The sequence below is a fragment of the Scardinius erythrophthalmus genome (genome assembly GCF_964197995.2).
Source record: "Scardinius erythrophthalmus genome assembly, chromosome: 11".
NCBI classification, from domain to species: domain Eukaryota; kingdom Metazoa; phylum Chordata; class Actinopteri; order Cypriniformes; family Leuciscidae; genus Scardinius; species Scardinius erythrophthalmus.
Genome location: NC_138231.1, coordinates 10,728,323 through 10,741,397, shown reverse-complemented (window position 1 = coordinate 10,741,397; position 13,075 = coordinate 10,728,323). Strand labels below are relative to the sequence as shown.

Sequence of the window (13,075 nt, the reverse complement as noted above, 5' to 3'; positions counted from 1 at the left end):
ATATCAATGTGATTTTTGGTCTTTTATCATAGATTTTTCAGTGTCCCACATTGGGGGACACAACTGTCCCACATTAGGAAGCTGCAGATTTTCTCAGACGACTTTCAATAAGAGCACTAATATGTCTATAATTTCTCTTATGAATGGGTTATCTGAATTTTCTCTTTTGATTTGATTAGAAAACCCCCTGAGGATTCCAAAAAGGTATTGGATGTGGATTTAATGTATTGTCTTCACGTCGTAATATTCTACAAAAGTCTGAAAAGCAAAAAATGTCCCACATTAGGGCAATCCACCCTACTACTCAGCCACCGCGGTGGCGCTTTACAACCGCGGTGGTGCGGTTGTCAAGTTTACCGGCACAGCCCTAGTCGATTCATGTATTAGCCAGTAAAATGATATACATAAACTTATTCCTCCATCCAGGAATATGAAATCAACAACAACAACAACAACAACAACAAAAATTGAGACAAAGGGTAAAAACTAAAGAAGCCTGGGATCTTAAAGTACATAAAGGACGTGAGAAATACAATTTTCCTTGACCTTTTGACATATAAGAGGTATTTTTACCATTACAATATCCTGCATATTTACAAAAACATCCACATTATATTATATGGATAATGTTTTCAATACATTTTCTCATGTGCAATAGCAAGTGGGCGTTGATACTTTTTTCAATTCATGACGTTAGCCAAACAGTGACCGAATACTGAAAGCCTTAAAAAGGGTTTATTCCAGACAGAGGGTCAGAATGAGGGTTGAAAAATAATTTTTCCAGATGTGTATTTGTTTTGGTGCGCAAAAACAAACTTTATTAACATTATAAGTGAACCTCAATGGACATATTCAAATAAAATAAAAAATCTATGTCATGATCTGTTTAAAAGTGAATGTGTGAAGAAATAAAACAATTATCTTATAGTCTCTGATTTCATTGCCATCTGGTGCTATCATCCATCTAGTAACCTGCATACTGGGTATTAGTAATGATGTTAGTAATCTAATGATGGATTTTCATGCAAATTAGCTACGCATTCTGCTGGTCATCTGCAGATGCTGGGTTAATAAATTAAGCATGATTAAAATAGATGATTAAGTCAAAGAGGTGTCACATAAGTGCTTCTTTGTCCGCCTTTGACTCCACACACATCCGGGGAGAGATAGCAGTGCACAGGGGAGTCTGCGAGATAGAGAGATATGCATCACTAGAACCCAGAGTTCAACTCGTGAAACCGCCGCAAATGTAATGGGTCTCTTACTGTGATGCAATACCACGCCAGAAACAGCATCGCCATCTGACCTTATCGAGACAGCTGAGCGCCCGCACACGCACTTGCATGTGGCAACCGAGTGGGCATGAAAACCACAGGCCCGGCTTCATCTCCAGCACGCATCCCTCCACCTCTGCAGAAGCTCACGCATGCACCTTGTCAAACAGGAAGCGTGCTCCGTTGCAGCTGTGCAGCTTTTGGACGGTGTGCGATTTGCATTGACAAAGAGAAGGAAACGAAAGGAGGGCGTATTTCAGCTCTCTGCCAGCACGCCGAATATAGTGTGCGGCGCGATGTGTGGGAGAGCAAGGCAGGACAGTTCCTGCTCACTCTCTCGCTGCTTTCCATGTGCTTTGCCTACGGACACACGCCGCTCGCCTTGTCTCTGCCCGGCTACAGGAAACAGCAGCGCGCACGCTTGTTGTCCAATCCTGGGCTATTCAAATTCAAATGCTCTGTTATCTGGAAGTGGCATGAGGAAGAATAGAACAACTGAGGGGCTGTGCGGTGCTGAATTTCTACTGTACAGCCTGGCAGTAAAACCGGGCCCAAAATACAGTTATTAAAAGGGATAGTCCACCCAAAAAAAGAAAATTCTGTCATCATTCACGCACACTCATGTCATCCTGTATAATTTAGAATCCTGTATAAAAGGCATTTTAATCAATTATAAATGGGGTCCAAAATTAGAATAATCATAAAAGTGGTCCATACGACTAATGCGCTACATAACAAGTAAAGCAATGCAATTTGAAAATTGTTATTAACTGAAAAACCTTCAAATTTATGAGAGAAAATTCACTGAACAAACAATTCATTAACAAACGATTCATTTGAATCAAATATTTTTCAATTAATTGGTTTATCCAGTTCACAAAACCAGATTCGTTCATGAATCAGACTTTCTCAAATTTAACTCACTGGAGCCCTATTTTAACGGTCTGAAACGCAAGTATCAAACGCGAAACGCAAGTAACTTTGTGGGTCGATCTCTGGCACTGTTGCTATTATACCGGCGGGATAAATGACTCTTGTGCCCGACGCAAATCTAAAATGGGTTGGTCTGAAGTAGCTACATTACTCATTGGTGTGGTTTGGGCGTAACGTGAAATAAACCAATCAGAGCATCATCTCAAATTCCCTTTAAGAGCAGGCGCGTTTGTTCCATGGCGGATTGCTATTTTAACGGCGGATTATAACAAAGCCGAGGAGACCGATGTTCTCGTCAGGGCTGTAAAACACAGGGAAGTGACAATGTATGGGGATGGGAGAAACCCACTCAAATTAGCTTCGGTTAAACAGGCGTATAATAATTTGAGTAAATGTGTAAGCTAGATTTATGCCTATTTTTTCACATCTTCATGGACACCACAATGATTTCCCTCATGTGGAATATTTTTCCTTGTAATTATGTATGGTTTGCAAAAATGGCAACTGCTGCGAGTGTAGATGAGAGAAGCAAAGTGTATGCACGTTGTGCACACGCTACATTATGGCCAAGCATGCGTCCTTAAAATAGCATCCGAACACGCCAATGAAAACGCGCCACTGACTTTAGACTAGATTTTTCCTGGTGTGTGGCGGAATTGTTTTCTGGAATTGCAAAATAGCACCAGGGAACTTTTGTGCCGGAACACGCCTCCTCTTTTCGCTGAACCACCCCCGGGAGCGCAAGTTCATTCCCTAATTTCCCGACGTGCGCCTGTCGAGGGAAAAGTCCACTGTGCGTCGGGTGCAAAATAGGAATGATACATGCGTCAGTGTACAAAGTCAATTTCAGTCTCATAGACTCTAGACTCTCGAATATAGTACACAAGTTGTATGGACTACATTTATAATATTTTCTGATAGTTATGGTGCTTTTTTGAAGCTTGAAAGCTCCTCATTCCATTCAGTTGAACAGAGAGTGACCAAGACATTAGTCAAAAAAATCTCCTTTTGCATTCCATGGAAGACAGATAGCCATAAAGGTTTGGAACGACATGAGGGTGAATAAATGATGACAGAATTTTTGGGTAACAACTCCGTTAACCTATTTTCCGACCCACAGACACTGTATCTAATGTAACATTGTCTGTTAGAGAAAGGTGTGCTCCATGCGTGGTTACTCGTAAACGGTTTAGGTGAATGAGACTGTATGTGTGTGCTCGTTGATGCCTACGTACAAGTTTCCGTGTGTCTTTGAGTAACTCTATGTGTGTGTGGGTGGTTGGGTGCTCTATTTCTGATCAGATGAAACACCTGCACATACTATTGTTCTGCTTGGGAAAGATGAGACTGGTTTTGGTCCCTGTGCGGCATGTGCTTCATTCTTTACATGTGTATGTGTGCGTGGAACCTTTCGCCGATACACTGTTGTCTTTTTTTAATGTTACCTAATTAGTCAGCAAAGAGCTCGTGTAATCTAGTGGCACGTCTAGCAGCATAATAAATTCTTAATGTACTGAATCAATACAGACAGATCAATCAGAGCAAGGGTTGAGGGTCAAGAGTCTCCCCACCATGCTGAAATTCATTCGAAGGAAGATGTACTGTATCTCCATTCATCCTCACACACGCTGCTTCCTGCTTTTTATTCTTCTTTCTCTGTCTGTTCCTCTCTCTTCTAAGCTCCGCTAATACAGCTTCTCTATCCATCTGATTCCATCAAGGACAAAGCACAGTTCTGGTAGGTTCCCATAGTAACAAAGTATGTGTTGCTGCTTTAGGGGGCTTTTGTGCATTGTCTTCATCATGGTTTACACAAAAGCGGCGGGCTGACCAATAGCTCTCGTTTTCCTCAGCCTCGAACCGTCGGCGTGACCTGGAACCCCTGCTGTTGTTCATATCATAAACAGTCATCACAGTGTTGTGTATCAAGGAGGTTTGTGTTCTTCCGAAGAGCAAGATACTCCATTAGCATATTACAAGCAACTGCTGACAGGGAAATATTCGTATAATAATCATCATGCTTAGTGTTTTTGCCGTGCTGTGTGTTTTACTAAGTCAATCGCTCATAGACCACCTCCTCCACTTAAGGGCTAATGGACGACTAAATGTATCAAGCAAGGATTTAAGTAATATCAGATAGCATAAAGGAACTGTAAACAGGCAGTGCATCTGGCTAAATTATTCTGTACTACCAACAAACTACGTCTGATTGATGGAGTTTATTTCATAGTGCATACGTCTCCCAGCATACTTTTAAAAGAAAATTCAAGGTTTAATACTACCTGGGCTCAAATCGACAGCCTTTGTGCCATCATGTTGTCCATGAAATGTATGTCCATGATAAAATGTATTATCTTAAAAAAGCAAGAATGTGAGTTCTTGTGAGGCATAAGTAAGGCTTAACCAAAATAAAATCGCAATAATCTGCAATTGAATTAAATAAATTGTTTAGGGCTGCACAATAAATCATTTTAGCATCGATATTGCGATGTGCGCATCCGCGATTGTCGCATTGCTGGATGTGCGATGTCAAGTGAATCGTAGTTGATCTGCGATCCGTACAGACCAGTCAACCGCGTTTTAAAACGCACGTGATTCTCGGGTTTATTGCAAAGTTTAACCATCATACAGTGAAAGTTTATCATTTGCACATTTTAGGTTCTATCAGTTTAAACATTCAAGTGATTTTAAGCCATTTGAGCGCAAGAAGACCCGAAAGAGAACTCATATCGAGCTTGCACGCCATTTTCTGTGCACACACACTTAGCCCCGCAGACAGCACGCAAACACAGAATTCCGTTCTCACCCACCTCTGTTTGAGCTAGAACAGACACATACAAGCACAATAATGTTAAAATACCAGCCTCGGCAAGCATTGTAGGAAACATGACTGTGGCTTACGTGAACGTAAAGAATTGAAAAAGAAAATTTATACATATCATTGTATTGGATTTGTGCATTAGCTTTTAAAGTGACCGCAGCCTAATATACCCGCTGCTGACTGTGTCATTTTTGTAGCTTTAACAAAGATTAATTATATTTTATTCATACAGTGCAGACTGCAGTGTTATTTGCATTTGATTATTCAAATTCTGTAACTGGATACTGTTAGACTTGACTTGAAAAACATAATACACTGTATTTTTGTTCTATTGTATTTATCTAATGCTTGTAATTTGTTTATTTTCAGATTCACTCCCCTACAAAATCACCTCAATCATTCTAAAATTATTAATTCTTTCCAAATATATCTATTCAAGTCATCTGTTCTCATATCAAAATTTACGTATATATCACAGAAAAATCTAAATATTGCCATGTCAGTTTTTTCCAGTTTCGTGCAGCCCTAAAATGTATGCACCCCAAATTGTGCAGCCCAACATGGAAGTAAACAGGGAATATTCCTTAAAATACAGAAAAATCGCATGTGTCAAGAAACTTGGAAGAGGGGCTTGCAAATGTTTTTGCACCGATTTGAAGTCAGAGTCACTCTCGGAGTCACTCTCCATGCACAATTTCATTCAGTTGTTTATTGCTTTCTCCCTACTTGGGACATAATGTACACCTGACAACCATTCAGAGAGATTTTAAACAGCTTGCGCTCTGAGTTGGCAGCGATCAGAGGCTTAACATTAAAGAGCTGTAAGACAGGAAGCATGTCTCTCTCCAGAGGACTGTGGTCACTGCATTGGCAGCTTTGACCTTTTTGCCTGTAAGATGCCTGACCTGACAGCCCCTTAATAGGGTGAAAAGTGTCATGCACTATAGGGACAAACATCTACTTATACACACACAGGTTAGGAAATGCCCTGACCATGACCATTTTATGAATGATAATCCATAACAAAAATCCTCCATCGCCACATTGAGCTGAAAAGGTGAGCAGGTGAGAAGCATTACTCAGTCAGTGTTGACTTATTGCTGTTATAACTGGACTGTTGCTGAGCTTAGTGAATGACATCATGCTCGTGCTGGTCAAAAGTCCAACTGGTATTCATGGTTCAGTAATGTCACAAAAATGTGATATAAAAAATGTAGGCATTTTCAAAATGCATTATTTACTACACCAACAATCATTTTAGTAACACTCACTAAAAATGCCAAAGACAACATGCTGATGACAATAATGGGACATTAAATGTGCAGTGTGCTGGAAATGTGAAATAAAAAGACTACATATAAATATTTTCAATAAAAACGTCTTTCTATTGAGATGTCCTAAGGCTTCACACAAAACAAACATACAGTGTGACCAGTGTAGTTTGATTCACAACCAATGGTACTTTTTAGTGCATCAGAAAAAAACAGCATGACCAATGTAGCCTGAATGCCGAAACAAATTAATCACTTGAGCCGGTTAATCACTTGAGTTCAAAAAGTTACTGAATTGAATCTGTCTGAAAAACCCCATATAATTTACAGCATTAGCAAAGATTGAGTTTCTTTCATTTGTGAGCAAAATGAACTTTATCACTGAAATATACACAAATAAAATTAGAATCTGAATGAAAAATAAAAAATCTGAATCAAATACAAAGTTCTGGCATGAAACTCTACATGGTGCAGGCTAATAGGTCCTTTTACTCACCTGTTCATAATCAAATTGTTATCTATAGGGCGCAGCTGATTGGTTCCTGCCATATCAGCAGCCAATGAGCTGCAAGCTCAACCTTCAAATACTTGGGTAGCATTTACCTTAGCAGTGCAGTGCGCTTTCAGAAACCCCTCCGCCTTCCCCAGCTCCACCTGTATAGATCTGCTACGGGTAATTCATGTACGCTATATTGTACAGCAGCAGCATGTCTTACATGCTCACAGCAGCGTGTCGTGTATGTATTGGCAGTAGCAAGTCCTGTACTTGCTCTGCCGCAGCAGCAGCAGCGCAGCAGATCTATTGCGCCAAGACCAAACATGCAACATTGTCATTCCCATTACCATGCAAATCACTCTGAGAGTTGTCATGACAGAAATAGAATCAAAGAGCTCAGGAGATCTGTATCAATATCTAGTCATACTCAGCATACCAATGTTCAAGTTAACATATTATCTGGCATGATGATTCACTTCAACAGGATACATTATAGAGCATAAAAAGTATTTTCCATAATCAAAAGCACCAATACCAAAGTTCCACTCATCACTTTTATCATTTTGACCCAAATATAACCCGACCCCACACTCAAAAAGAATTGGCAGAATGACCTTTTGACCTCTTAATGCCCACCACGCTCACGCTCCCTGAGGTAAACAAGGGTAAGAGCATTTGCCACTCAGAAGAGCCTTACTGTCGTACAGCTGTCTTTCTTCCAGAGGCCGCATGTTTTTCCAATTAGCACAGCGAATGATAACCAGAGGGCCCTTTGCCGTCAACTCAAATCAGCAAAAAGTATCACAACACTTCTAGCGAATTGGAGTCAAGAACAATCAAATGGCATTTAACCCACAGTGATACACATCAGCATGACAAAACATCTCAGCCTATCGATCAAACTATTTAAAATTGTTGCTCAACATTACCTGAACTTTACAGACTAAACACAAACAGAAAAGTCCTACGGCTTGCCTTTTTCACCGCCTCGAGCAAACTGTGGTTACATCACTGGATTGCTTCAGGCATGGATCAACATTCGCCACCCACAATACTCTGGTTCAGACAGACACAACAGTTCACACTACCTATGTCCCAGAGCTAACCACCGAGCTTCACATCGACAAACACACACTATAGCAGAAATGACTTCACCACACCCTGAATCAACCAACACGTGTTCAATTTACCTTTATACACACTGTACAATTGTACAATTTGCTCAGTGTAGCTGCTGCCTCAATTTTGTTGATCCACTGGCAGGCTTGTGTGTTGCCTGATGGTTATCAACATTTTATACATCTATTTTTATGGTGCAATCTATGTACAGTCACAAACAGCTCTTTGTATACTGAGCATATGGTCGAGGGAGACTGAAAGAAAGAAAAACAGACGAGGTCTGGTCTACACAAAGAGTGGCACACAACAGGACAAATACAGTCTATCAGGCCTACCTCAAAAACCTCCGCTAAAACAATGCATGCACTGAAGATGACTAAATTCTAGAATAGATTAGAAAGTGCATTCTACTTTTACTATTTTCAGTTCCTCTTTCAGATTCTAGTCCCACTAATTCGTTCTCTGTTATCTTAAACTCATCCCTGAACAAAGTTGAATACAAGTTCATCAAAAGTGACTTAAAATAATGAGAGCCGAGAAATACTTCCTAAATCAGTCTGTTGCGATGATATTCATCATTCTTATAATGAATAATTAGCCCAACTCAATTACCTGCACATTAATTATGCAGTCCTATTAACAAAGCTCGGAAACTGCAGTTTAAAAAAGTGTGGTAGGTTTCAAGTAATACACCGTTACACAAGCGTTTCAGGGGATGCTTTCCCAAATACACAGAAACCGATGACGTCACCACTTTATGAACTTCTGATTGATACAGCTATAAGCATAGCATAAACACCTGTGCTAATTTATGCAAATCGACATGTTGGTTGTCAGAGTGTATCTTAAACATAACATATCTCAAACATACTGTACCCAGTGTTTGGTTTTCTTCTCCTGACGGTCCCGGGAATCTAATCCAGGTACACACCCTCCTCACACACCCTGTTCAGAAAAAGATAATGTCATTAGTGCATGCAACACTGTTTTTTATTAAAGTACACACATACACACATACCGACAAAAAATATGTGCAGCAATATTCATTATGCCATGTCATCTAGTGCATAAGTTATCTATAATTAGGGAAGATATTTTGTAATTTAACACTACACATTATCAGCAAAGGTATGACAGTGGGTTAAAAACTTGTCCCCGTAAGCCACTAAACTTGTGCGAATGTTTCCAGCATGGGTCAGATCCCCTGCCAATGCCCGCTAGCCAGCTGTCACTTCAGCCAGACTCCATATAGGAGTTAAAAACAAGCAGAAAAGCAGCACAAAACCACGATCCACAACACAACCAGCTTTTCTTTACTTTTATTCTCATTTTTTTCCACCGCTCCTATCTATTTATCTACTATCTCCCCCTGCCCAGGTCAGTTGCTCACCTGACATGGCATCCTTCAGATCCTCAGGGGCTCCAAACCTCCTTCCTCTCTGCTGTGGAAATCGTGCAAGCCCGTACAATCACCATTCGCTCACGTTCTGCGCGAGAAGCTATTTCCCTACCTCTGTCTGCAGCCTTCTCGCTCTCCCTCTCTCTCTCTCGCTCTCCCTCTCTCTCCCTCCTCCTCTTTCGCACACTCTTTGGTTGCTCCCACTCTTGCTACCTTCACTTGCTCAGAGAAAGGAGCAAAAGAGTGAAAAAAACGATCATGTTTCTCCGGTGTAAGCAGCTACACTCTGATTGGCCGGATGGTCCGGAGGAGGCGTCAACCACGACGAAGGCACACGGGCAATGGCTGCAGGCATTAAAATAGGTCTCGCCTTGCCCTGGTGCTGCAGAAAACGAAAGAAAAGAAGGGCAGGAGAGAGAGCGCGAGCAAGAGACTACCTCTTTTTCAAAGCAGGAAGGAGGGGAGGCCGTGAGTATTTCCTGTTGTGCAGCTGAAGCGAGCGAGGTCGTCACGTGAAGCATTCTCACTCTGGCGGGGTGTCAACACAGACGCCGGCTCATCTTGACACTCTCAAGACGACCTCGGGATTACAACACACATATGCAGATTCTTCCCAGCATCCTTACCAGATTCAATTTAACACTGCAATGTGAGTTAGAGGGCTAGATCTAGTGTTTTAATACTGCCATGAAATAGTGAGTATTGGCTGTACATGCTGTACAAACTGTTATTAGAAGATTAAAACCTCATTAAAAGAAGCGCATCCACACATCACTCATCTCTGATTGCCCTCGATAAGGAATCGGCCCCAAGTAAGTGGCCACCCCAGATCGCTATCTTACTTCTTAACCTTGTATTTTCAACAAGAAATGCAATTATGTAACCTAAGGCAACAGGTGGAAAAGCACAGCCCAGATGCAGGCATCCATTCTGCCACACTGTGTAAGCGGTGATACGCCTCAACTGTTTCCTTCCATACCAGCACCATGAGAACAAATCCTTCCCCTCATCATGCAAACAGAAAACAACAGTGGCTCACAGCACAATTCAGCATTTAACCACAACTGGTGCATGCCAGTTTTCTTGTATCTTAAACCATCCCAAGGTCATGGATTCACTTCAAGTCATTAAATGTATAGGCCTACCTTAAATTAGGGGTGTAACAATACATTCATGTCACGATTTGGTTCGATACATGATACTGATCTCAAACAAAGCCAAAATAGAGTTACTTACTTCTAAGAAATATGATAACAGTTAACAAAAAGTACTGGTGATTAAAATTCTAAATTTGGTATTTTATCAGGAATATACTTAAATAGGTTTGGTCTTTTTCCTTCTCCCCCAAGGGTCAGGGTTGTGTGCAGTTTGTTCCTTCAAAATGGCATGAGCTCTACAAGACATGAAACCAGTGTCCTCTGTAACAATTGACACTGCTGTGGTTTGAGTCAGTGTAGAAGAGTGTCCTTTGCCTTCCTAAAATTGTTCTGAGGGTTCTCTGCATTTAATGCATTTAATGGCACAGCGGAACAGGCTGTCACAAAGAGCGTTTATTAAAATTTGCCATTTAAGAATTTGAAGCCTATGAATATGCTTCTCTGATTCCAGGAACCCATTTGTTTATGCTGGGATTACAGAATGAAAACAATTTCTAGAGGTGAATCATAAATGTGTGTGTGTGCGTGTGTGGGGGTTTAAAGTGAGAACATAAAGGTGGGTCAGTTTACCTTTAAAAAGTGATTTTCCAACAGAAACAATTACAAACAAATTGCCAGAAAACCTAGATGTGTCAAAGCTCAACATGGAATCAATGTGATTGATTCTGTTGTGGAAAAATTGTGTAAGGACATTTGTCAAACCTCCAACTCTGTCTGTTGCTTCTTGATGGATAGAACCCAGGTGATGGAAAACAAAATGATGTTTATGTATCATATGTCAGTGTCAGGAAGAGATACTGTGGGTGTGTTTATGCATTTAGCCTGGACATATATATCAAGCCATAGCAAAGGGCACTGGCTCATCTGTTTGGCATAGTCAAATAAACTAATTTGCCTGATGGGCTGTAAATACTTAGCTACACCCTTGACCCTGCTCTACTTCTGCACTTACTATGATGCTGTCTCGCTGTTACATAACCTTACTGCCTATGCGGATATACAATATATAATGTCTTAGATTAATGACAAAAGAGAAAAAAATACAAATTCAGCCTAACAATGAAATAAAAAGCAAAAAATTTATCTTTGACAAACAGACTGAAGTGATTGATGAGATGTGCATGGGTCACATGCCTAGAATTATAGGCCGTGTGTGTGCGTGTGTGCGTGCGTGCATGCCTGTGAGCGTGCATGCATGCGTGTGGAGTATGCATAAAAGTATATGTTATATATATATATAATGGCAACGATTAACCGTGATTAATTGCATTCAAAATAAAAGTTTGTGTTTACATAATATATGTATGTGTAGCTACTGTGTATAATTATTTTGTAGATATAAATACACACACATGCATGTATAAATTTAAGAAATATTTGCATGTATATACTGTATATATAATTTATATTATATATAAATATTATAAATATAAATAACACATTTTTCTTAAATATATACATGCATGTGTATTTATATCTACAAAATAATTATACACAGTAGCTACACACACACATATGTTAAGTAAACACAAACTTTTATTTTGGATGCGATTAATCGTTGCCCAGCACACATAAATGAGTAAGGACATATATACGTGTGTGTGTGTGTGTGTATATATGTACATACGTGTGTATGTATGAGTGTATAATATGTATAATATGTTGTGTACTTACTATATGTATGTTTGTGTACTTACTGTATGTTGTGTACTTTAGCATCACTTTAATTATTTCACTTCTCTAATTACATGTAAATTAAAGACATTGTATGTAATGTATGTTTGAATTGCCACATTAAACAACAATAATAATAATAGGCTAATTGTTCTATCATATCACAACATGGCTCTTTATAGCAGGTGCAACCTGACTTCAGCAACAATCGCACATCGAGAGCCTCCCTAAAGGGGCCCTTCACTGACTGCGAGCGCGTCATGGAACATTCCCGGAACGAGCCAAAGTCCCACCCACCTTCTCTTCTGCTCATACACATACACGCGCACTGGCGGTGTGTACATGAAAATACAGATCAAAACATTACCCATGCTGAAAAAAACAACGCTCTACAACACAAACAGCACAGTCTGACCCTTCAACATTAATGACAGTTGCTCTAAGGATAGAGATTTATTTCGCTTTTCGCACCAGCCGAGCAAATTCCTTAGAATGTTACGCAATATTCCCTATATAGATATATCTGACTGCAAACCAAGCAAACTGGGTATTCCCCACACGTCCCAATAACCGGAGGAGACCCATCCGCAAGGCATTTGGCTTAATCACGCTTTCAAAAGAACTGTCACTCCCTGACATTAGGCTGTACTAAGAACAAGGTGTACTAGCACTTACCGGTAAAACGTTTTCAAATCCGCCCACAACATTCCAGAAGAGTGGCAAACGGTTCATGCAAACGCCACTGTCGCTTCCAGGCTGACACAAAATATCAGTTAAATTCGAATTGTGACACAACTACAATGCTGCAGACGCCAGGTGTTGGAGTTTAGTGTGGTGCGTCTTTGCTTCAGGAAGAGATGAAAGTGAGTTAGTCCGCTTCGGCGACCGGCTCGGGGGGGACGGGGTTATTCCTAGCGTCGCTTCCCAGAAT

The 13,075-nt window shown here is 40.4% G+C and overlaps 1 protein-coding gene across 4 annotated transcripts in view; it reads right to left on the bottom strand.

Moving 5' to 3' along the window:
* hivep2a (HIVEP zinc finger 2a) overlaps positions 1-13,075 on the bottom strand; it is a 76,311-nt gene extending 63,236 nt beyond the window's left edge. Inside the window, exons 1-3 of one of the 4 annotated variants that reach the window (XM_081378220.1) lie at positions 12,820-13,058; positions 9,305-10,706; positions 8,791-8,859 (exon numbers count right to left, since the gene is read on the bottom strand). The gene's annotated coding sequence lies outside the window, so the exon portion shown is untranslated. Of the gene's footprint in view, positions 1-8,790; positions 8,860-9,304; positions 10,707-12,819 lie in introns of all 4 variants that reach the window. The other 3 variants (XM_081378221.1, XM_081378222.1, XM_081378224.1) reach the window with 3 other exon arrangements.